A 23,213-nucleotide genomic window follows, 5' to 3' on the forward strand; every position below is an offset into this window, starting at 1 on the left:
TGATGCTCCAGGATGAGTGGCAAGAGTCTTCAACTTACTCATATATGACCCTGACATCGTTTATCTTATTCATCCTCACGACGCTCCCGAGAATACAGCAGGCTAAGTGGACTTACTCATGTCAGAGCAGGTAAAACAAAGACCCACATACACATGTTCACAAACTAAATTTAAAAATACATGCATTCATTCTTAACTATAACACATTCACGGAGCAACAAGTATGTGCCAAGCACCCTGCAAGGTGTAATGGATAGAAATACATGATTTTTACCATTAAAGTGTTTTCCAGGCGAGTCAGGGAATCAGATCAATAAATAGCCAATTGGGATATAGTGAAGGTGCGGGGACAGAAGTAAACCTCACGTGCTTCCAGAGTGTGGGGGGACAGTACCTAACACAAAGGAGGTTAGGGAACACTTCCTAGAGACGACACTTGGTGTAGTTGCACCTTGAGACAAACAGTCATTAGCAAAAAAGGTAATCTTGGCACAAAGACAAGACAGAGGGTTGCATTTTTGAGGAACTGCAAGTAGTCTTGGGTAGCTGTAGCACTGAATCAGGGCACAAGATGAGGAGGAGGGGAGTGTACCTACAAGAGATGTGGTCAGGAAGGGGGGCAGTGGGGTTATTATAAAAGGTCCTGAATGTCACTGAAGGATTCTGAGCAGCGAAGTGATAAGCAGAGCTGAAGTTTGGAAAGAAGACTCAGGCAGCGTGAGGAATGGACTGAAGGGAGCCAGACTGGAGAGGGGAGGTCCACCAGGTTGTTGTGATAACCCATGTGTGCATGAATATTGGCAGGGGGACAGTGAGAAGGGGACAGGTTCAAGAAATATTGACCAAATTAGAAAGGGCATAATGGAGATGATCTAACTTCCACTTGAGGGTTCTACCAGCCAAACCACTGAAACGCACGAACGTCCATAGAACAACGGGTTTACTGCATTTTGGAATGTGTCTTACTGGTGAAAGTAAACTTAATAACAGACTACAATGTTTATGTGGGGAGCTCTGAATCTTAACTTCTAGTTTCATCTGAATTTTATAGTCGTTCCTTTCAGGCCCAGAGAATACATGAGAGGATACAGCTCAGCTGGGTTTGGCCCATCTCCTCCTCTTCCTCACTGCCAATGGTTGGACAACGTGTGAAGGATCCCTTAGGTTTCATTAAAATCTACCCCAGGTTGAAGCATGAAGCCATTGGCTCACATTCTAGCTAAACTGTGAAACCATGCTCATCTGTTTTCTGGAAAGGCCTGGCGGGGAGCTTGCAAAATGAATGTTCTGGGTGACCTTTTAGGTCCCCACTCTGCTTTGAGCTCTCTTTGCATCCTGCTTGCCAAAGAGGAAGAGATGGGCCCCGAGGCATTGGCAGAGGACGGAGATTTCTCATTAGCCAGGCTGAAGCTCAGCTCCACCTTCTAGAGACTGCTGAGTTCTGTACTGGATGGTGTCAAGCTAGATTTGATCTTATGCCTCTTGACACTGCCTCAGAAAATGAACCATGTCTGAGTCAAATGGGGATTTTATTTTCCCTTTAGAAACTCTCTTTGAACTTTATAACAAAGTTACCCAATGCCCCATCACTACAACTACCACTCCACTCTACCTCCCCCAACACACACACTCATACGGGCATATGCAAGCTTCTCCTACCCTCTGAAAGCACCGCTTATTTAACATTTCCCAAATCTAATTGTTCCAAGTTCCTCCAAGTTCCTCCTTAGTACTTCAGTTCTGTTTATTATGCTATATTAAAATGTTATCCTTTATTGCTTTATAAATGTTAAGCTTCACACACACACACACACACACACACACACCTCCTCTACCAGACATCATGGTCTTTCACGTTTTATCTATTTTATCCCCACCCCACTCCTCACCGTGGTGCCTGCTTCAGAGTTCAGCATCTACAAAGAGTATTCCTCATTTAATGGTGGCCCTCTGAGATGCTGGGCTCTGACATTCATTCATGGACATTCTAACAATAACACTTCACATTTAGGCAGGACCTTTCTCAGCATTCTTTCTCTCTAGCCTTTTCTTCCAATGGAAGTAGGTCAGCCCTACCTGAGAAGGGAGAAAACCTAACTGGACCACCAAGGAGGTCAATGGCTTCCCCAGCGCCAAACAGCAAATGGCAAAGGACCTGAGAAACAACGCCGGGTCCCCTCTCTCCCTAAACATACCCTTGCACCACCTTGTTTGTCTATATTTTCTACAGAATTAACTCTGCTGGACTCATTTTTTTCCCTTTTATTCCTACATGTCAACAGTGTCATTGCATAATGGGAAGGAGGATCTTTATTATTCTGCCCTACTTCTTGCGGATTTGCAAAATTTGAAATGTAAGAATTTTCAATTTAAGAAGGAAACATTAATTTTTTAAATTACCAAAGACATTCATTGCAAAATCTGAACAAAGAAAGAAATGTGTCAAGAAGTGCTCCCTTCCCCTGTCCCCAATCCATTCTTTGCTCTTCCCAGAGGAGACCACCCAACCTGCTTGGTGTGAACCTCTCAAACATTGGTTTTCACACGTAAATGACTTAACCCAAATAGAATTATAATACCCACATATCTTAAATTACTTTTTCAATATACCATATGCAATTTCCCATGTTAGTACAAATAGAACTACTTTGTTCTTTTTAAAGGGTGAGTAGTATTCCACAGTTTGGAGATATAACAATTTATCTAATCATTCCCCAACTAATGGATTTTTAGGTATTTTTGTAGACAAGATTCCTAGAAATGGGGCTGCTCATGCAAAAGGTATAGACATTTTATATTTCTAAATGTACTGCTAAATTGTTGTATCTATTCACACTTGCACCAACATTCACAAGAGAGCGTTTTCACACAATTAAATATTAGTTTTTAAAATGTTGCCAATCTGATATACACAAATATCACTGTTGTTTTAATTTACATTTCCTTTGTTACTAGTGAGATGGAACATCTAACATGTTTATTGGGTATTTCTTTCTCCTCCTGTCTACCAGTGCTTCATATCTTTTGCCCTTTTTAAAAGGATACTGTTGCTTATTCATTTGTAAGAACTCTTTATAGACTATGGATATAATCTTTTCATCTGTTTTATCTATAGCAAATATTTTCTCCCAGATTGTAGTTTGTTTTTTGCTTATAGAGTTTTTCACTATTGAGAGACTTTATACTGTAATGTAGTAATATCTTGAAATCTTCCACTTAATGGCTTCTAACTTTCAAACCTTCTCTACCTCAAAATTATATAGTATATAATTTATATATACTATCAAAATTATATAGTATATAATTTATATATACTATCAAAATTATATATTATATATAATTTTATTACATATTACATATAATTATGTATTTATGTAATTATATACACATATATTTGTGTATATATATGTATATTACTCTATACTTTTCTCTAATACAACTAAAATTGATTTATGTTTTTAGAATTTTGACTCACCTAGAATTTAGTTTTGTGTATGGTATAAGCAAGAGGCTTTACTTAATGTTTTTCAAATATCTTAATATCAGGATACTAGTAAGGTTTGATATTTGATAGGGCAAGTTCTGCCCCTCTTCTTGTTCTTTTTAGAAAATTTCTTCAGTATTCTTATACTCTTAGATGAATTTCAGAATACATTTAGTCATTATATTTAAAATTATTATTATGATTTTTGAATGAAGATGGTGTGAAAGGTATAGGTTAATCTGGGGACAACTGATATCTTTGAAATATTGTGTATGCCCATAGTATACTCTCCATTTTTATTTTTTTGGTCTTTTTCTTACATCTATCAGTTAAGTTTTATAGTTTTCTTGATTTTAACCTTTTACACTTTTTGCTAGGTTTATCCCTTAAATGTTTTATAATAGTTGTTGCTATTATTAACAGACATAAAAACAGAAATAGACAGTAACACAATAATAGTAGGGGACTTGAACACTCCACTTACACCAACGGATAGATCATCCAAACAGAAGATCAATAAGGAAACATTGGCCTTAAATGACACACTAGAACAGATGGACCTAGTAGATATATACAGAGCATTCCATCCAAAAACCAAAGAATACATGTTCTTTTCAAATGCACATGGAACATTCTCCAGGATTGATCACATATTAGGCCACAAAACAAGTCTCCATAAATTTAAGAAGATGAAATAATACCAAGCATCTTTTCTGACCACAACGGTATGAAACTAGAAATCAACTATAGGAAGAAAATCAGAAAAGCCACAAATACGTGGAGATTAAACAAAATGCTACTGAACAACGACTGGGTTAATGAAGAAATCAAAGAAGAAATCAAAAAATACCTGGAGACAAATGAAAATGAAAATACAACATGCCAGAATTTATGGGATACAGCAAAAGCGGTTCTAAGAGGGAAATCTATAGCGATACAGGCCTATCTCAACAAACAAGAAAAATCTCAAATAAACAATCTAACAATGCACCTAAAGAAACTGGAAAAAGAAGAACAAACAAAGCCCAAAATCAGTAGAAGAAAGGAAATAATAAAAATCAGAGCAGAAATAAATGAAATAGAGACCAAAAAAACAATAGAAAAAATTAATAAAACCAAGAGCTGGTTCTTTGAAAAGATCAACAAAATTGACAAACCTTTAGCTAGACTCATCGAGAAAAAAAGAGAGAAGGCACAAATAAGTAAAATCAGAAATGAAAGAGGAGAGGTTACAATAGACACCTCAGAAATACAAAAGATTATAAGAGAATACTATGAAAAGCTATATACCAACCAATTCGACAATCTGGGAGAAATGGATAAATTCTTAGAATCATACAACATTCCAAAACTGGATCAAGAAGAAGTAGAGAATTTGAATAGACCAATCACCAGTAAGGAGATCGAAACAGTAATCACAAACCTCCCCAAAAATAAAAGTCCAGGACCAGATGGCTTCCCTGGTGAATTCTACCAAACATTCAAAGAAGACTTAATACCTATCCTTCTCAAACTCTTCCAAAAAATTGAGGAGAGGGGAAAGCTCCCTAACTTATTCTACGAAGCTGACATTACCCTGATACCAAAACCAGACAACGACAACACAAAAAAAGAAAATTACAGGCCAATATCACTGATGAACATCGATGCAAAAATCCTCAACAAAATACTAGCAAATCGCATACGACAATACGTTAAAAAGATTATACACCATGATCAAGTGGGATTTATTCCCGGTATGCAGGGATGGTTTAACATTCGCAAAGCAATCAACGTAATACACCACATTAATAAAATGAAGAATAAAAATCACATGATCGTCTCAATAGATGCAGAGAAAGCATTTGACAACATACAGCATCCATTTATGATAAAAACTCTGAATAAAATGGGTATAGAAGGAAAGTACCTCAACATAATAAAGACCATATACGACAAACCCACAGCTAATATCATCCTCAATGGTGAAAAACTGAAAGCTATCCCTCTAAGAACAGGAACCAGACAAGGATGCCCACTGTCACCACTCCTATTTAACATAGTACTGGAAGTCCTAGCCAGAGCAATCAGGCAAGAGAAAGAAATAAAGGGGATCCAAATTGGAAAGGAAGAAGTGAAACTGTCACTATTTGCAGATGACATGATTTTATATATAGAAAACCCTAAAGAATCCACCAGAAAACTTTTAGAAGTAATAAACGAATATGGTAAAGTTGCAGGATACAAAATCAACATACAAAAATCAGTTGCATTTCTGTACACTAACAACGAAGTAGCAGAAAGAGAAATTAAGAATACCATCCCACTTACAATTGCAACAAAAAGAATAAAATACCTAGGAATAAACTTAACCAAAGAGGTGAAAGATCTGTACACCGAAAACTATAAAACATTTCTGAAAGAAATTGAAGAAGACACAAAGAAATGGAAAGATATTTCGTGCTCTTGGATTGGAAGAATTAACATAGTTAAGATGTCCATACTTCCTAAAGCCATCTATAGATTCAATGCAATCCCTATCAAAGTTCCAACAACATTTTTCACAGAAATAGAACAAAGAATCCTAAAATTTATACGGAACAACAAAAGACCCCGAATAGCTAAAGGAATCCTGAGAAAAAAGAACAAAGCTGGAGGTATCACACTCCCTGATTTCAAAATATACTACAAAGCTATAGTAACCAAAACAGCATGGTACTGGCACAAAAACAGACACACAGATCAATGGAATAGAATCGAAAGCCCAGAAATAAACCCACACATCTATGGACAGCTAATCTTTGACAAAGGAGGCAAGAACATACAATGGGGAAAAGAAAATCTCTTCAACAAATGGTGTTGGGAAAACTGGATAGCCACATGCAAAAAAATGAAAGTAGACCCTTACCTTACACCATACACAAAAATTAACTCCAAATGGATTAAAGACTTGAATGTAAGACCTGAAACTGTGAAACTTCTAGAAGAAAACATAGGCAGTACGCTCTTCGACATCGGTCTTAGCAACATCTTTTCAAACACCATGTCTGACCGGGCAAGAGAAACAATAGAAAAAATAAACAAATGGGACTACATCAAACTAAAAAGCTTCTGCACAGCAAAGGAAACCATCAACAAAACGAAAAGACAACCTAACAATTGGGAGAAGATATTTGCAAACCATACATCTGATAAGGGCTTAATCTCCAAAATATATAAAGAACTCATGCAACTCAACAAAAAAACTACCAACCCAATTAAAAAATGGGCAAAAGACCTGAACAGACATTTCTCCAAAGAGGATATACAGATGGCCAAAAGACACATGAAAAGATGTTCAAAATCACTATCAGGGAAATGCAAATCAAAACTACAATGAGATATCACCTCACGCCCGTCAGAATGGCTATAATTAACAAAACAGGAAACAACATGTGTTGGAGAGGATGTGGAGAGAAGGGAACTCTCATACACTGCTGGTGGGAGTGCAAACTGGAGCAGCCACTATGGAAAACAGTATGGAGATTCCTCAAAAAATCAAGGATAGAACTACCATATGATCCAGCTACTCCACTGCTGGGTATTTATCCAAAGAACTTGAAAACACCAGTGTGTAAAGGTACATGCCCCCCTGTGTTCATTGCAGCATTATTCACAATAGCCAAGACTTGGAAGCAACCTAAGTGCCCATCAAGGGACGAATGGATAAAGAAGATGTGGTATATATACACAATGGAATACTACTCAGCCATAAGAAATGATGAAATCCAGCCATTTGTGACAACATGGATGGACATTGAGGGTATAATGCAAAGTGAAATAAGTCAGAGGGAGAAGGTCAAATACCGTATGATTTCCTTCATTAGGTGGTAGATAATAACAAAAATAAACAAACACAAAGGGACAGAGATTGGATTGGTGGTTACCAGAGGGGAAGGGGGGAGGGAGGAGGGTGAAAGGGATAATTCGGTACATGTGTGTGGTGATGGGTTGTAATCAGTATTTTGGTGGTGAACATGATGTAATCTATGCAGAAATAGAAGTATAATGATGTACACCTGAAATTTTTACAATGTTATAAACCAATGTTACTGCAATAAACAAAAAATTAAAAAAAAAAATAGTTGTTGCTAGTGTAAATTTCCCCTACTGGGGAAAATTTTCTAATTAGTTATTGCTGGCATATAGAAAGCTACCGGTTTTAAAATGCTAGGTTTATATCTAGCCACTTTACTCTGTTATTAGTTCTAGCAGTTCTAACTTCTCTGAGTTTTATAAGTAAATAATCTTATCTTCTGCCTCTAGGAATAGTTGTTGCCTCCTTTCAATGTTCATAATTCCTATTTTTAAAAAAAATCTCACTGCATTAGCTAGGCTCTGCAAGACAATGAAGAGTAAAAAGGATGAGGCCAGAGACCCCTGCTTGTCCCAGACTTTAATGGAAAAGCTTTTAATGCTTCAAACCCTTAAGTATGAAGGTTCGTTCTAGAATCCTAATAGATTCAGTTTGAAAAGCTTAGGCAGTTCCAACCCTCCCAGCCCTATTGTACTGAGAGTTTCCTTTTTTTAATCAGAAATGATGTATTAAATTTCCTCCAAATGCCTTTTAGTATCTATTGAGATGATCACGTGGTTTTCTCCTGTATTTGTTAAGTCTGAGCTTGGTCTTTCTCCAAGGCTTTCTTTGAAAGTTCCAGGGTGGACAAGATCTACCCCATGATGTAGACAGACTCTGCTGTTTGCTGGAACATTGTTTCCTTCTTTCTAAAGCATCTTGATGAAACATTCCTGGAAGAAAGGGTGGAGCAAAGGGTTTAAGTCTGGAAAGAGATTAGAAGTTACCTTCAAACCCAAAGAGGGCCTCCACTTCTGTCACAGATTAGGCATGACTAAACCCCCAAACAGTCTAACTGAAGATAGAATGTTTCTTATTCTTACATACTTTAACAAGAATTTAGCATCTCATGTTCAATTAGCTGTTGAGCTAGAAGTCATCAATGAACGGGAACAGCAGCAATCTGTCCTGTGTCCTTTCCCTTCTCAAGTCAATGGTTTATTTCTTTAATTTATGGCTGCATCAAAGTAATAAATTATAGTTGTATTTACTACTTAATCCACAAGGCTAATTGCAACACCTCCAGCCTTTCTGATCTGCCCCTTATTCAGGCAGTTAAATAAACAAAAGCATCAGATTCGCAGCAGTAATGTCAGGGTGGATACCATATTCTAGTGCTTATCACCGATGAACATTAGCCAGCTGATGAACATTATTCTCTATAAAGGAAGGCTGAGGAAAGAGAAAGTGATTTGGTTTTGGCCAAAGGGTTTTCTATCAGAAATGATGGGTGAAATTCCTTGTGATCAAGGTTTGGTCCCAGATCTTTCTCTCCTCCCCATACCCAGTTTGTGGTCTGCTTGTCATGACCTGCTTAACTCCAGATGATCATAATTTGGCTTTGAAATAGTATCTTTTACCCTCTTTGCATCCACTGCTTTCAGAAGAAAACCGCCATCAGGGCTCACGGCCTTCTTTGCTATAAAACACCCTGGCTTCTGAGAATCCCTTACAGTACAGGGACCAATGAACTTAGAAGACTGTAGCGACACTATAGGGTCAATAAAGAGTGCTCACAATATGTACAGATTAAATAAAAACCTCACAAGTTTGTCCTAAGGATATGGGTTTTCTGGACTCTGAGGCTGATTGGCTGGTCTCTATTCCATTGGCAGGAACTGGTTATCTTGTCCAATAAGCACTCTGCAACAGCAGCTATGTCCTAATGGCCAAAGCTCTCAACTCTTCCTCTACGCATGTCCTGTTCCATGTGACTGTGTAGTTCCAGACAGAGTATATTTCCCCACTCCTTGAATCTGGGTTGGCCTTGTGACTTGCATTGGCCAGCAGAATGTGGCAGATGTGACAGACTGTCAGTTCCAAGGCTGAGCCAAAAGAGGCTATGCACATTCCTGCTTCTCGCTAGCACTTCTGTCCTCACCATAAACATGCCCGGTCTAGCCTACTGGGCAATGATGGACACGCGGAGCAGGCCAGTCTAGGTCAGCCTAAAACACCTGCACCCTAGATGTGTGAGTCCAGCCAAGATCAACACAGCCACCTGACCGACCCATAGCAATTTCAGATGAGTACACAATAAACCCTCATTTGTGTATGCTAGTGAGTATTTGTGATTGTTTGGCAAACATTATCATGGCAGTGGATGACTGATCTATAAGCTGAGCTACTGTGTATGGGGAGATGCTTATAAAATAGCATTAACATTATCACACGGTTTTTAAATACACAGGGTCGTGGTTAAACTGTGAAGTGAGTTAGACTTGGGTTTGAATTCTGATTCTGCCACTATATGTTATAAACTTGTGCATTTGTGAATAACGGACCAGAAAGAAATACCCCCCATTTCCTAGTAAGGTCTGTTTTAAGGAACAGGGACTATTGGTGATTTTTTTCCTTTTTTTATCTACCTCTCTGAGTTTCAATGTCTTCATCTGCAAATACAGATTACTCATAGGGTTGTGTGAGAAATGAATGATAACGTATATATATATAAATAAAGTGCTGAGCACAATGCACAGTACCTGGGAAGTACTCATTAAATGGTCTCTATATAAACACAAATACAAAATATAGATACTATGATCACAGATACTTGAAAAAGAATCAAATAAACAGATTAGGCCCCCTTGCCTGAGCCAGCACGGTCTCTCCCCTGAACCACTGCCACAGGCTCCTAACCGCTCCCCCTCCTTCCATTCATGTCTCTAACGCACTCTTCACACAGCCACCAGAAGGTATTCTAAAAACGCAGAGCTATGCAGGTCACTCCTTCACATCAAAACCCCTCAAAGGCTTTCCATTGCCACACATGACAATATTCAAGGTTCCTCCTAAATCAATATGGCTGGCCACACCAGCCTTCTTTCTGCTCCTCACACACCCGAGCAGGACCCCACCAGGCCTGTGTACTTAGTATTCTCTCTAAAACATTCTTCTTCTGCTCTCTGCCTTCCTAGTCCTTCTGCATTATTTAGACACCGGCTCAAATGCCATGTCCTCTAATCCTCTGCCTTTCCTCTACTCCAACTCACGGCCTATCAAGCCATCCTGTTTCACTTCCTTTACAATATTTATCTCCACTCCAAATTATCTTTTGTATTTGTTTGATGTTTGTTGATGACCTCCCTCCACTCACATGTGAGCTCCGTGGGTCGGGGACCTTGTCTTATTTGCTGCTGTATCCCCAGCTTCTAGATGGAGCCTGCAGGGAGGAGAAGCTCAATACAAACTATTGAGCAGCCAGAAATAAATACTTCCAGATCCTAACAAAGACCATTTGGGGAACAGGGACTATTTCTTCTTCTTCTTCTTCTTTTTTTTTTTTTGAGGAAGATTAGCCCTGAGCTAACATCTGTGGCCAATCCTCCTCCTCTTTGCTGAGGAAGACTGGCCCTGGGCTAACATCCGTGCCCATCTTCCTCTGCTTTATATGGGACGCCGCCACAGCATGGCTTCATAAGCGGTGCGTAGGTCTGCGCCCAGGATCTGAACCCGTGAACCCCCGGCTGCCAAAGTGGAGTGTGCGAACTTAACCACTGTGCCACTGGGCCTGCCCCTATTTCTTTTTATTTACTATATTTTGCAAATTGTCTATAATGAGCATCTTTCATTTACAAAGTCAGAAATAAAAACTTTTTTTTTTTAAATGAACTTTGCTTCACTTTGCACATAATACTTTCAGGAGGCCGTGTTCAATGTGGCCGAGAGAATCTTCAAACCCCTAGAAAGGAAGAAGCAGAGGAGAAAGAAGAGACCAAAGAGAGACAAAGAGAAACTAAAGAAGGAATACAAGAATGAATGAAAGAAGAAATGAAGGAAGGAAGAAAGAGAATGTAGAAAGAAAGAGGGAATAAAAAGGAAAAAGAAGGAAGAAAGAGACAGAAAGAGGACAACGAAGCAAAGGCTCAGCCATAGATTGAATTGGGAAATGTCCTTCTGGACCCCAGCAGCTGGGAATCTGTCATGACCCTGATACTCTTCAAGTGTCCTGAGCCCTATACAACTGATACACAGACTTTAAGGCAAAAACAAATCTCACGCGCACACACACACACACACACACATACTTCCTTTGTGCCAACTTCAGACAATGTACCCAGTAAATACTGTCCATGATTATAGAACAAGTACTCTGAAAGGCTCGCTATAAAGATTATTTTGATCTAAGTGGCTCTCTTCCAACAACTCTCTCCACACAGTAATAGGCTGTCAACAGAAATATGGGTAAAGCATGATGCTGAAAAGCCAGCTCAATCCATAATGTATAAACATTAGGAAGGGGGTCTGTCTGTTACCATTTCCTGAGAGGGTGAATGAAATGAAGCCCCATGGGCTGGTAGGCAGGCCTCCTCAGCCCATGGAGTCATCCTGATTAGTAATATGGATCGGTAACTGGGGGGAGCCCTTGCTGTCCACCAGGCCCTTCTGATGTATTACCTCATTAAATCCTCACAACAGCTGTATGAAGGTGGAATTGTTGGTTTCCCCATTTTCCAGATGTGGAAATAAAGGAATGGAAACAGACAGTTTAAGGCAAGCTCAGAAGTGATCAATAATTTGCCCAAGGTTGTCCAACTAGTAGATGAAACAGAGACTCACCTCCTAATCCTTCTGACTCTAAAACCCAAGTTCTAAAGCCCAAGTTCTTAATCATGTGAATGCCTCAAGGGAAAGCAAGGGACTTTGCACTCCTCGAGTGAGAGTCTCGTGTCAAGACCTGGGCTAGGAGCCCAATGGACAACATTCCATTGACCCATCAGCCTGGCCCACAAGGCGGGTACTGTGTCCCACACTTTATGGATGAGGAAATGGAGGGTCAGAGAGGTGAAACCACCTGCACTATCCCGCGGCTAGAAAGTTGGGGGGAAGGTCAGATGGAGTTCAGTCTTAAATGCCCTTGACCCATGGCCAATGCCCTTCCTACTCCACTTCACTCCCCCTCAAAGGGGTGGCAGAGAAAGAAAGGGGAGGAACCTGGAGGTCCCTCCTCTCCAGCCCAGCGTGTTCCTGGGCAGCAGATGGTCCCCCAAAGAGGCAGAAATGGCCTCCTGTCATGGACAAGAGCCCCCAGGAAGTTATGGGCAGCCAGTCGTCCCATTTCCTTTTCCTCTCTCCCTTCTTCTTTCCACTGCCCCCTCCTCCACTCCCTCAGTCCTTCTAAATGGCGAGCCTGCGCCAAAGGCCAGTCTGCATTTGACAGTGTAACTGCTGACCATAGGGCCAGAGCTCCTGTCAACACTGCATCTCACTGCCGGCATCTCTAAACAGCTTCTGGATCACCAGAGACCATGCCTCACTTGGAGAAGGGCTAGGATTCCTGGCAGAGAGAGTGTCTAATATACTCTGTTATGTGGATATGAAGTTGGCTTCAAAGGTCACTTCATGGGGGAGGCGTGTTTTATATCTCTACCCTTAAATTATCAATATGCCAATTAATGGTTGGTCTGGGTTTGGGCAAAGAAAGACTGTTGGAACTCTGTTCTGAGGCTCCGCTCTGGTCTTCATCCCTTCACTTTGACCTGTCCTGTGAGGCAGCACAGTTCATCAGACAGTGTAGACAGACATGGACTCATCATCGTTTTGCCCCTAAATAGCTCTGTGGCCTGGGGCCAGTCACTCCATCACACGGAGTCTTATTCTCTCATCTGTCAAGTGGGCTGGATGATGGGCAGTATGTCGGGAGGCCCCTCGGTGGGCATGGAGTCGGCACCTCCCTCCCGCACGCTCCCCCAGCTCCTGCTTTCCTCCAGCTGCAGCCCGAGCAAGGCCTGCGGGACGTCACCAAGTGTGACCCGTGTCCAGGACAAGCACTTTGCCCTGGGATTGTGCATCAGTACCCAAAATGGCCCTGACTTGACTTGGCCGCTCCTAACTTGGCAGGAGCTGGGACTGGATTAAGAAGGCCTCTCATTCCGAGGGTGTTTGTCATCACGCGTCTTGCCAATAGTGTCAGCAAGAAACCTGCCTCCTTGAACTGACGGAGAGGTGAGACCAGAGGAGCTCATAACCACAGCACAGCCTGTTGGAAGTCAGTTAAATGAGGGTAGAATAGAAGCTCCAGCAAGTGGACAGGGCACATGTGGGCCCACTGGCTTTCTCACCATGGCCCCTGAAACAGAGCACCCTCTCCTCCTCTCCCGCGACCCTAGAGGCTCTCCCCATAGCTCTCACAGCCCCTCAGCGTGCAGAGAAGTAACAGACTGGCCAGAAATGAACTTGCAGTGCCAGAGACCAAGGCTGCATGAGGTGTATTTCAGATCTTACAACACTGGCCCCTCTGGGGTGGGCATGGGGGGGTCACGAATGAGAAACAAGAGGCACTGTCCTCCCACACACTCATGCCCCGTCCCCTCCTCCATCACTCCTGGTTTCCTCTGCACTTGTAGGGAATGCTTAGTGGGGTGAAGACTCGGGAAACGGAAGGCTAAGTCCCAGCCAACCACCGGCTAGCTCAGAGTCTCCAAATTGTTTTGTGCTTCCTTCTGAAGCTCTCCCTTCTGAAAGAGCAGAGGCCCAGTCCCTCCCGAGGGTGCCACGGTGACGTGATGGTGGGAGTAACACAGAATGACCACTTGAAGCCTCCCTGCCACTCCACACCCTAGACGACAACAAGAGACACTTGCAGAGGATAAAGTAGAGACTCAAGTCCAATGTGCGTTCCCCTCAGCCCCTCGTCAGGGCCCCCTGATGGTGTGCATGGTGTGATGCAGTAAGACCATCAGCTTCCCACAGAAGAGCGGTGATAGGAGGGGCCCCTGCTTGCATTTACATGCAGCCTCTGGACCTAGCTCCATGTTCCACATCGACAGCCTCATTCCGCCCTCCCAACAACCCTGAGAAGCAGGTAGGGCCAGTGGGCACATGTTACGTATGGAGAAATTGAGCCACCGAGCAATTTTCCTAGGTCCCCTAGGAAGGGCTACCTTCTTATCCAGCAGAGAAACAAGCTCTCCCAGACCTGGAGTCTATTTTCAGAGGCTCTTTCTATTTTTAATGACAACATGTATCACTTGAATCAGCACCACCTAGGTCCCTGGAGTCTCTTTAATTGTCTGAGTTGGTGAAAATGTGCAGGCCTAGTCATTTGAAACCTGCAGTTTTCAAAGTGCTGCCATGGCGAGTTATTAAACTGACTATTCTCCTTTGGGCTATGTTAAATTTTTTGTTTGGATTTGGAGGAGAGAGTGAAGCGGGAGACTAGATAAGTGATGAGGCTTGCTGACATTCACCGTGAACCCAGGAACCGAGTGCAAACAAACGGCCCACACGCTCCCCGAACAACACCCTTCCTCCTCTCCCCAAGCCCCGAACCAAACCAAACAAACATAGGAAGAAAAACAGGATTGTTTTAAAGCCCGAGTTTCCGGATGAACATGAATAGGATTCAGGTGTGTCTGTGGTTCTGCGGCTTCTCAAGGAGATTCGCAAAAATTCTTTCCTACGCGAGTCTCCAAGCGGAGCACCCAAAAGTAAACATGCTTTTCCAAAGCCTCCTTGCCTTGGCTCCTAGCCAGGGTCCTCTGTAATTCTCTCACACCAAAGTTCACAGAGTCCTAAACTGGTCCGTGGGCTGCGGGTCATTGCCTCCAGTCTCACTGTCATCTCTAAGCCAATGTGTTTAAGCCAAACTCATCCTCCAAGCTCCCGGTGACCATCAGCCTCTCCTCCAGGTCTCCTCATGCCTTTCAACTATTTCTCCATTTTGTCAAGCTTTAAACTTGAACCACACACTTTGCGAGCAGGAACCAGGGATCAGAATCCAAAGACCCCATCAGTCATGGAAACTTTGGGGAGAGTCGCTGGGCTTCAGTTTGACTACGCATTAAATAACGGGATGAGAGGTTGGGATTCTAGCTCTAGTGGTAAATTATCCTTGGAGTTCGGTGGAGGTTTTCCTTTCTATTTCAGATCCCTGTCACAGGCCAGGTGCAGGCCATTCTGCTAAGGACTTAGACAACTGCAATACCTTCCTAACTGGTCTCTCTGCCACCTGCAATCCCGTCTGCCAACACAGCTGCCAGGTTACTCTTCCTAGAACATCTCCACCATGATCAAAGGTAGCCAATGGCTGCCTCTCAGTCCAAACTCTCTGTCTGGCAGTCAAGGACCTCCACACTCAGGCACACTCAGGCTCAAGCAAGCTAGTCTGCTTTGTTCCCTAGGCATTCTTGCTTCACATCTTCTCCACCTCTACCTGTCCTACCATCCATCAAGGTCTAACTCAAGCCCTCCTCCTGCTGACTGTCCCAGTATTGGTGACAACTCCTTCTAACGTCCCTCACATTTAATATCTGTATCTTATTGCACTTAGTATATACCAGCCTAGAAGTTTTATCACTGTAAGTGAAATTTTTTTTTTTTTTTTTTTTTTTGGTGAGGAAGATCAGCCCTGAGCTAACATCCATCCCCCAATCCTCTACTTTTTGCTGAGGAAGACCAGCCCTGAGCTCACATCTATTGCCAATCTTCCTCCTTTTTTTTTCCCCAAAGCCCCAGTAGATAGGTGTATGTCATAGCTGCACATCCTTCTAGTTGCTGTATGCAGGACACGGCCTCAGCATGGCCGGAGAAGTGGTACGTCAGCGCGCGCCTGGGATCCGAACCCGGGCCGCCAGCAGCGGAGCGCGCGCACTTAACCGCTAAGCCACGGGGCTGGCCCTGTAAGCGAAATTTTGAGCAATTATCTATTCTCATACTAGATTGGAAATCTTTTCAGGCAAAGTCCTTGCCAATGCCTTGCACGGAGATGATTAACAAAGGCTTGTTGATGAAAACATTTATTTGTTTAACATTTATTGAGCACCTACTATGGACTGGGCTCTGAGAATATATAAATAAGACCCAACCCCTGGGAGCATACAGTCTGGAGGTGGAAACAGGTAAGCAAACAGATGATTAGAGTACAGGGTACTAAGTACAACGAGAGAGCTCTGCCCAGGGAGCCAAATGTTGGAGTTCAAAGGTCAATCACTAATCCAGAGGCTTGGAGAGAGTGCAAGGGCATCAGGGAATGCTTCTCAGAGGGAGTTGGCATCTTGGCTGAGTCTCGAAATTGGCCAGACAAGTAAAGGGAAAAGGGGTGATCACGGCAAAGGGAAGAGAATATGTGAAGGCATGAAGATGTGAGAGAATTCACAGGCCAGTCAGGGAACTGAAAGTAGTTGGTACAGCTGGAGTTCAGAGGGCAAGGAAAGGGGTAGTAAGAGTTGAGATCAGACAAAGAAGGGTCTTAGATGTCCAGATCTTATCCTCAAGGGAATGGGAAGCAATTAATGAAATATCACTGTGGCAATCGAGCAGGGGAAGGATCAGAGGGGAGCCTAGAAATGGTGTGAGTTCACCCCACATCAATGGCAGAGGACCCAGTAGATTCAAGAGTTATTGATGAGGTGGGATCAATAGAAGTCTTAGCCAACTTGATATGGGGGAAAGAGAGAGAGCAAGATTAACTTTTAGGTTTCTGGCTTGGACAGCTAGAAAGTAGGTGGTAAAATTCACTGACATGGGAAAATCAGGGCAGTGAGCACATTCGGAGGAAAAGGCAGCATCAGACTGTGGATCCGTTGAGCCTGAGGTACCTCTGGACTCCAGACGAATAGGCAGAGGACGTGGATCTCAGTTGCATATATGGGTCTAGGCTTCAGAAGAGCAGTGTCAATTAGAGATACAGACTTAATAACCTTGATATGTCCCCAGGAAAGAACACAGAGCAAGAAGAAAACCACACAAAAGGTCCTGGGAGAACCCTGACATTTCAGGGACAGGCAGATGAAGAGAACTCTGTGGAGGATACTTCAGAGAGGCCAGAAAGGTAGGAGGTAAACTCGTTCTTGGACACGCTGGTGAAATGGGACTGACCAAAGAGATAGTTCTCCTAATTACATTGCTAATCCCTCCTGGGCAGTCACCGCGTCTCCTAATCAAGGAGCTACGTTATTACCTCCATTAAACAAATGAGAAATAATACGACGAGACAGGTTAAGTAACTTGCTGAAGGTCAAATAGCCAGTGAGTTGGAAGAACCTACATTCAAATTAGGACCAGCTCCAAAACCCTTTCTTTCTACACTTCCACCTCCACCCACACATATCCACCAGCAAAATTAATGCCAAAGGCTCGTGTCCAACAATTTCCTTCAACCACCACTCCCCTGGCCCCTACATGTAGCAGGAATCCTGAGGTTCTTGCATGCTTCCTGGGATGTTAGTTGTCTCCTTTCCATTCTCTGTGGGAGTACTTTGTGAGGGGTGCTTGCAAGGGCATCTTGATATGTTGAGCAACCCAGCCTAACAGAGCTATTTCCCTTTGCTGTCTATTGCACCTACTGCCTAAAATTCCACATCTTTTTATTTTTTTATGCTTGGTCTGGCGAGTGTATGTTTTGGCGGGCATGGGTTATGGAGGGAGGGAGGATGATGGATGAAAATGCCTGGAGAGAGACCCCTGTACCCTACAATCAGAGATGTCTGTCCCATAGGCTGTCTATAACACAGAATAGACATTCTCTCTATTCGTTAATAATTCTGAAAGGTTACTAAATAAGTGTTGCTAGGCAACAGGAGCTGCCTGGGGGGGGTTATGCTAAGTCAAGGATATGGATTCCTGGGGGAGAAATCAAGTGAATTCCATGGAGTCATCTGGTAACTAAACAAAATGGATTCTGTGCCCCCAGCGCCTCATTTGGGCTGAGGCGAGCAATCTCCCAATACTGCCAGGCTTTGAAGATGCTGCTGGGCACCTGAGCTCCACATAAGTATTCACTGCACAAGTCTTGTGATTGCCCGACTGGCATATACCTTTGCGAGGAGGTATCAAGGGAGGAATTACTTTATAAAGAACTGACAGCTCCATCTCAGTCATGTAGGCAGAGGGAAAGGGAAGACTACAGAGCAACATATATAGTTCGTAGCAATCTATAATCTTAATTAACATCCCATGAATATGCATCTGACTTTCACACTCAGACGCAAGCCAAGACTTGGGTAAAGGTGTGCACTCAGGTCTTCTCAAATAAATTCAAGTCCCACATAGGGGAAAAATTGCCAAACAGCCACCGATTTAGACAAGTAGTGAAAATAGCGGGGTTCATTAAATCTAGTTCTTACCACCACCACGTTGGTCGGGGAAAAGGCGAGATGCAGGTAAATTTTCACACATCTTTAGAAGTCTGCAGTAAGTGAGCCTATATTCATAAGGTTCCCTAACATACACTAGAATAATATTTTAGAGCAGACAATTTCTTAGAAATGTGTTGTTTCAGAAAAAATGAAATTTTCCAGCTTGTGCGAAGACTAGCCAAGCTGAATCCATCTGGCTCCTGCCTAATGTAGTCTATGGAGAAATCAGCATGGGACAAAAATCTGCCTTTATATTTCACAGGCACAAGGCGAGGTCTGTGTGCTTCTTGGGATAAACAGAAACTAGACTCTAAGTTGTTCTCAAAGACTCATGCAGGTTCTTAACTTCATTACACACTTTCTCCTCTAGCTTCTCAAGCCAGTGTCCACCAGGACCATGCAGGAGAAGGGAATTCCCACCAGAGTCTACAATCTTTCCGGGGACCAAGAATATCCCAACACTTCTGGAATCCTTTGCCATTCCAATGTGTTGACAACCACCCTCCCCCCTACCTGTTCCAATCAGCTCAGATTTCCTAACACAAAACTCCTTAATGGAAGACAGTTCTTGCCCAATCATGGGAGTGAGTTGGTTGATAAGGAGACCAACTGTAAAGACATGCCAGGCAAATGCTAGCTGGCAGGGGGCGGGAGTCAGTTTCCTCAAACAAGAAAAAGAGGGGCCGGCCTGGTGGCATAGTGGTTAAGTTCATGCACTCCACTTCAGTGGCCCAGAGTTCGTGGGTTTGGATCCCGGGCATGGACCTACACACCACTCATCAAGCCATGCTGTGGTGGTGACCCACATACAAAAAACAGAAGAGGATGGGCATAGATGTTAGCTCAGGGACAATCTTCCTCAAGCAAAAAGAGGAAGATTGGTATCAGATGTTAGCTCAGGGCCAATCTTCCTCACCAAAAAAAAAAAAAAAGAATGTTAGATGAAGACAAGTGGGTCTTCAGGTTGGTGGGGGATGTAAGGGGTGAAGGCATCACACGGCTTCCTGATGCCACAGAGCTAAGGACACTGTCCTTGGCAGCAGCTCAGCAGACAGTGACATACAGAAGAGGATGGCAAGGCATGGCCTCAAGAGAAAGGACCAGAGAACTGCAGGCCGGCGGATTTTTTCTGACACAGGCTGTGAAGAAGGTCAATAATGGGAATAATTCCTTAAGACGGATAATTCTTAGAATAGGTTTTCTGGAGAAGAAATGTCCATTTTCTCTCTCTCCATCTATTGAGGCTAACTAAGCAAGGGAAAGGAGACGCTTTTAATTCCCAAAGCTGGCAAGCTATGTACCAGCCTGGGGACTTCGCATACTGAAATCAGAGAAGAAGGTATTGACTTTCAATACCCACAAACTACCTACTTCTAATGGAATCTGAGGCCACAGTGAAAGGAATTAAATAATTCTTTCTGGAAAGTCTATAAAAAGAAGAAATGGATTACAAGTAAATATTTATAGAATAGCGAGAAAAGTGTCAAACGCTACCTAGATGTTCCTTCTCTGGCTCTCTGTAGCTTTAATCCTATACTATTTTAACAAATACAGACTCATTTAATGTTTATGTCTGTCTAAATAAAGATCTCCAGCTTAACTTCAGAGGAAACAGGTTCTTCTCTTTCTCCCAATCGACCACATTAAGGGAAGGCCTGCTCCTTGGATCTGAAAGGACACGACCAAGGTACCATCATTTAGGGCAGCATCTCTTAATTTTACCCTCTCAAAGGCCATAGTTCTCAACCCTGGTTAGGGACCAGATTCACCTGTGGAGTTTTTTTAAAAATACGGATACTCAGCACCCCTCCCACCTCAATCAGAAGCTTTGAAGATGGGGCCTGGGCTCTGTATTTTTGTTTTATTTTCTTTCTTTTTGGGGTTTTGTTTATTTTTTTAATGAAGGAGGAAATAGCCTTCTCACACACTTTTGGTGCAAGTGTGAACTAGTGTCACCGACTAGTGACCTGAGGAACTCAAGGTTGGGTTTGGAAGCATTTAACTGTTTTTCCAAGTTGTTGTTTTATGTTAAGGAGACATAACCAGCAACCGTCCTGAAGCTAACCAAGCCTCCCTACAAGAGCTACACCCATGACCTTGCCTTATTTTTAATGGGAACATCTCTTCAAGAGGAGATTAAGCCTCATTACCATAATCTGCAGTGTACCCGCCTCTCCCTTTTGAATATTCATTCCCCAACCGAAATCAGTTCCTGCTCCCCTTTGTTCCGGGAGGCCATGAATTTGGAAATGATTTCTCATGGCCTCCTATTTGCTGCAAATACAGTTTACTTTGTGAGACAACTTCCACCGGTGTCAAGTCTCATTTAACTCACCAAGAGGCGAGCCCACTTGGTTGGGTATCACTAGCACAATTCTTTTGGGGCCTACACACTTTGATCCAGCAATTCTACATCTAGGAACTTAAAGTTTAGATATGCTACACAAAGGTACAAAGAATGGCACCCAAGTTGAAAACAAGCTCAAGATACTTGTTAAATAAATTGCGGCATATCCAAGGCTTGCCCAGACAAGGGGATTCCACGCAGCTGGCAGATCTACATGTACTAATATGGAAAGATATACAAAGGATATTAAGTAAAAAAGTTGCATAACACTATGTATAGCGTATATACATATATTTCCATATTCTCATACACACTACATATATATATAATATACAATCATTGTAAAATAAAGTCAGAACTGTACATTTTGATAAATGTATATACACACACACATTTAAAAATACAAATAAAATGTCTTGAAGAGTATCCAAGAAACATTTGAAAGTTAAATCTGGGAACAGGCTATAGGAACTCAAGTTGGACACCTGTACGGTTCTGACTTTATTTTAGAAAGATCATATAGTACTTTTGTAATTAAATATTTTTAGATAATTAAAAAAAAAAAAAGAATCCACTGGTGATTCTCACGTGAGAACCAATAGTCTAGAGGAAATAGCCCCTGTGGTTGTAAGTGGCTGGTACACTCAAGTTTGTAAGGAAACCCACCAACCACGCAGGACGGGAGTATTCACACCATGTCATACTCTGACTTACCAGAAGGTGGCGTTTCAGAGGCAACCAGCCCTTGGCCAAAACTTGTCACAATCAATTTTTCATTAACCCAAGTCTTTTTGCTCCTCTAAGGACTATTTTATTTATAAAGCATTCTTCACGGCTGCTTCCTTAAAGGGAGGTTTACACACATTAATGCAATCCACATTTTTTTTCATAGAAATCCACAGGTCATTCAATATATTCAAGTACAGCACTGGGGAGATGTTTTCCGGAAAGAAGTTGGCAATGCTTGCTCAGACACCCCCCACCCCCCGCGCCCCCCGTTTCCCTGTTGTCTTTGCTCTGATGTACTCATCTCCTTATCTTATTCCAGAGTCAATGTGACAAAGGCAGGCGGCCATCAGCCCCGTGGGGCATTTGTCCTGAATCTGTCCACCCCTTGGCCTGGAACAGGGAGGGTGGGGCACGGGGCAGCCCAGGACAAGTGCCACGAGCTTTCCTGCTCTCCCACTAACACTGATTTTCTGGAAGTGGGTGTGTTGCCACAGCAACCGTCAAATCACATCAATTATTCTGCCTCTAACCTCCCAGCATCTTCTTTAAACACACCACATTGGAGACACAGCTGCCCCGGACGCCAGAGCCGCAGGTCCCACCCCACAGCAAAGTATCCTTTATCTGGGTAGGACGGAATCAGTCCCCTTGGTGGACTAACCACCATATACATTCTTTGTCTTCTTTCTTTTTTCCCTAATTTTTTAATTCCAATGCCACGTCCCTTAACACTAAGATCTCAATTATTTCCTGTGCATATTTAATGGAAATTAACTCAGTATCAGTCAAAAAACTCTCAATGAGTCACTTAAATGTATTCTTCCAATTGATATAATTTTTGTTCATTCTTCAAGACACAATTAAGGATTATCTCTTATCTTCCCTCTATATCCCATTCAGAGCTGACCACGCCTGCCTTCCTGGTTCCACCTTGTACGAACCCTCTAACACTCCATTCGCAATTATTTATCCATCTCTTCACAATTCATAAGCTTCTCCAGCTCAAGGGATGATATCTTCCTTCTCTCTGAATTCCCAACTCCTAGATTGGTGTCTGATAAACAGATGGCACTCAGTAAATGTCTGGAAAGAAAATGGATAAATGCTCTCCAAAACAAATGTCCATTTGCTTGTGCTTCTCTGTTAATTTTGATTATGTTAAGGAACAGAAATAATGATGTGATGACCGCATATCAGACTTCAAAGATCTAAACAACACACACACAAATCCTTTTTAAAAGAGAGAATACAGAAGGCTCATGCCCTGAGCCTTTTATACCATCCTCTTTTTTGTTCTTGTTTTTCAGACGCAAGAAGTGCATCGCAAGGGAGGCTTCTCCATATGGGGAGAGGCAGTGAAGGCCCGAAGAAGGAAGCTGTAACATTCCTTGAGTCCTCACCAGGCAGCCTGACATCTGGTCCACACTCGGGGAAAAGAGGCCACATCCTCACATGGAGATCTATTTTTGCATGCCGAACTGC

The 23,213-nt window shown here is 42.5% G+C and overlaps 1 protein-coding gene across 2 annotated transcripts in view; it reads right to left on the reverse strand.

Annotated features, from left to right (window-relative positions):
- Window positions 1–23,213, reverse strand: part of HLF (HLF transcription factor, PAR bZIP family member) — a 56,392-nt gene that overhangs the window by 9,600 nt on the left and 23,579 nt on the right. The window lies entirely within an intron of this gene.

Source organism: Diceros bicornis, chromosome 18 (assembly GCF_020826845.1).
Source record: "Diceros bicornis minor isolate mBicDic1 chromosome 18, mDicBic1.mat.cur, whole genome shotgun sequence".
NCBI classification, from domain to species: domain Eukaryota; kingdom Metazoa; phylum Chordata; class Mammalia; order Perissodactyla; family Rhinocerotidae; genus Diceros; species Diceros bicornis.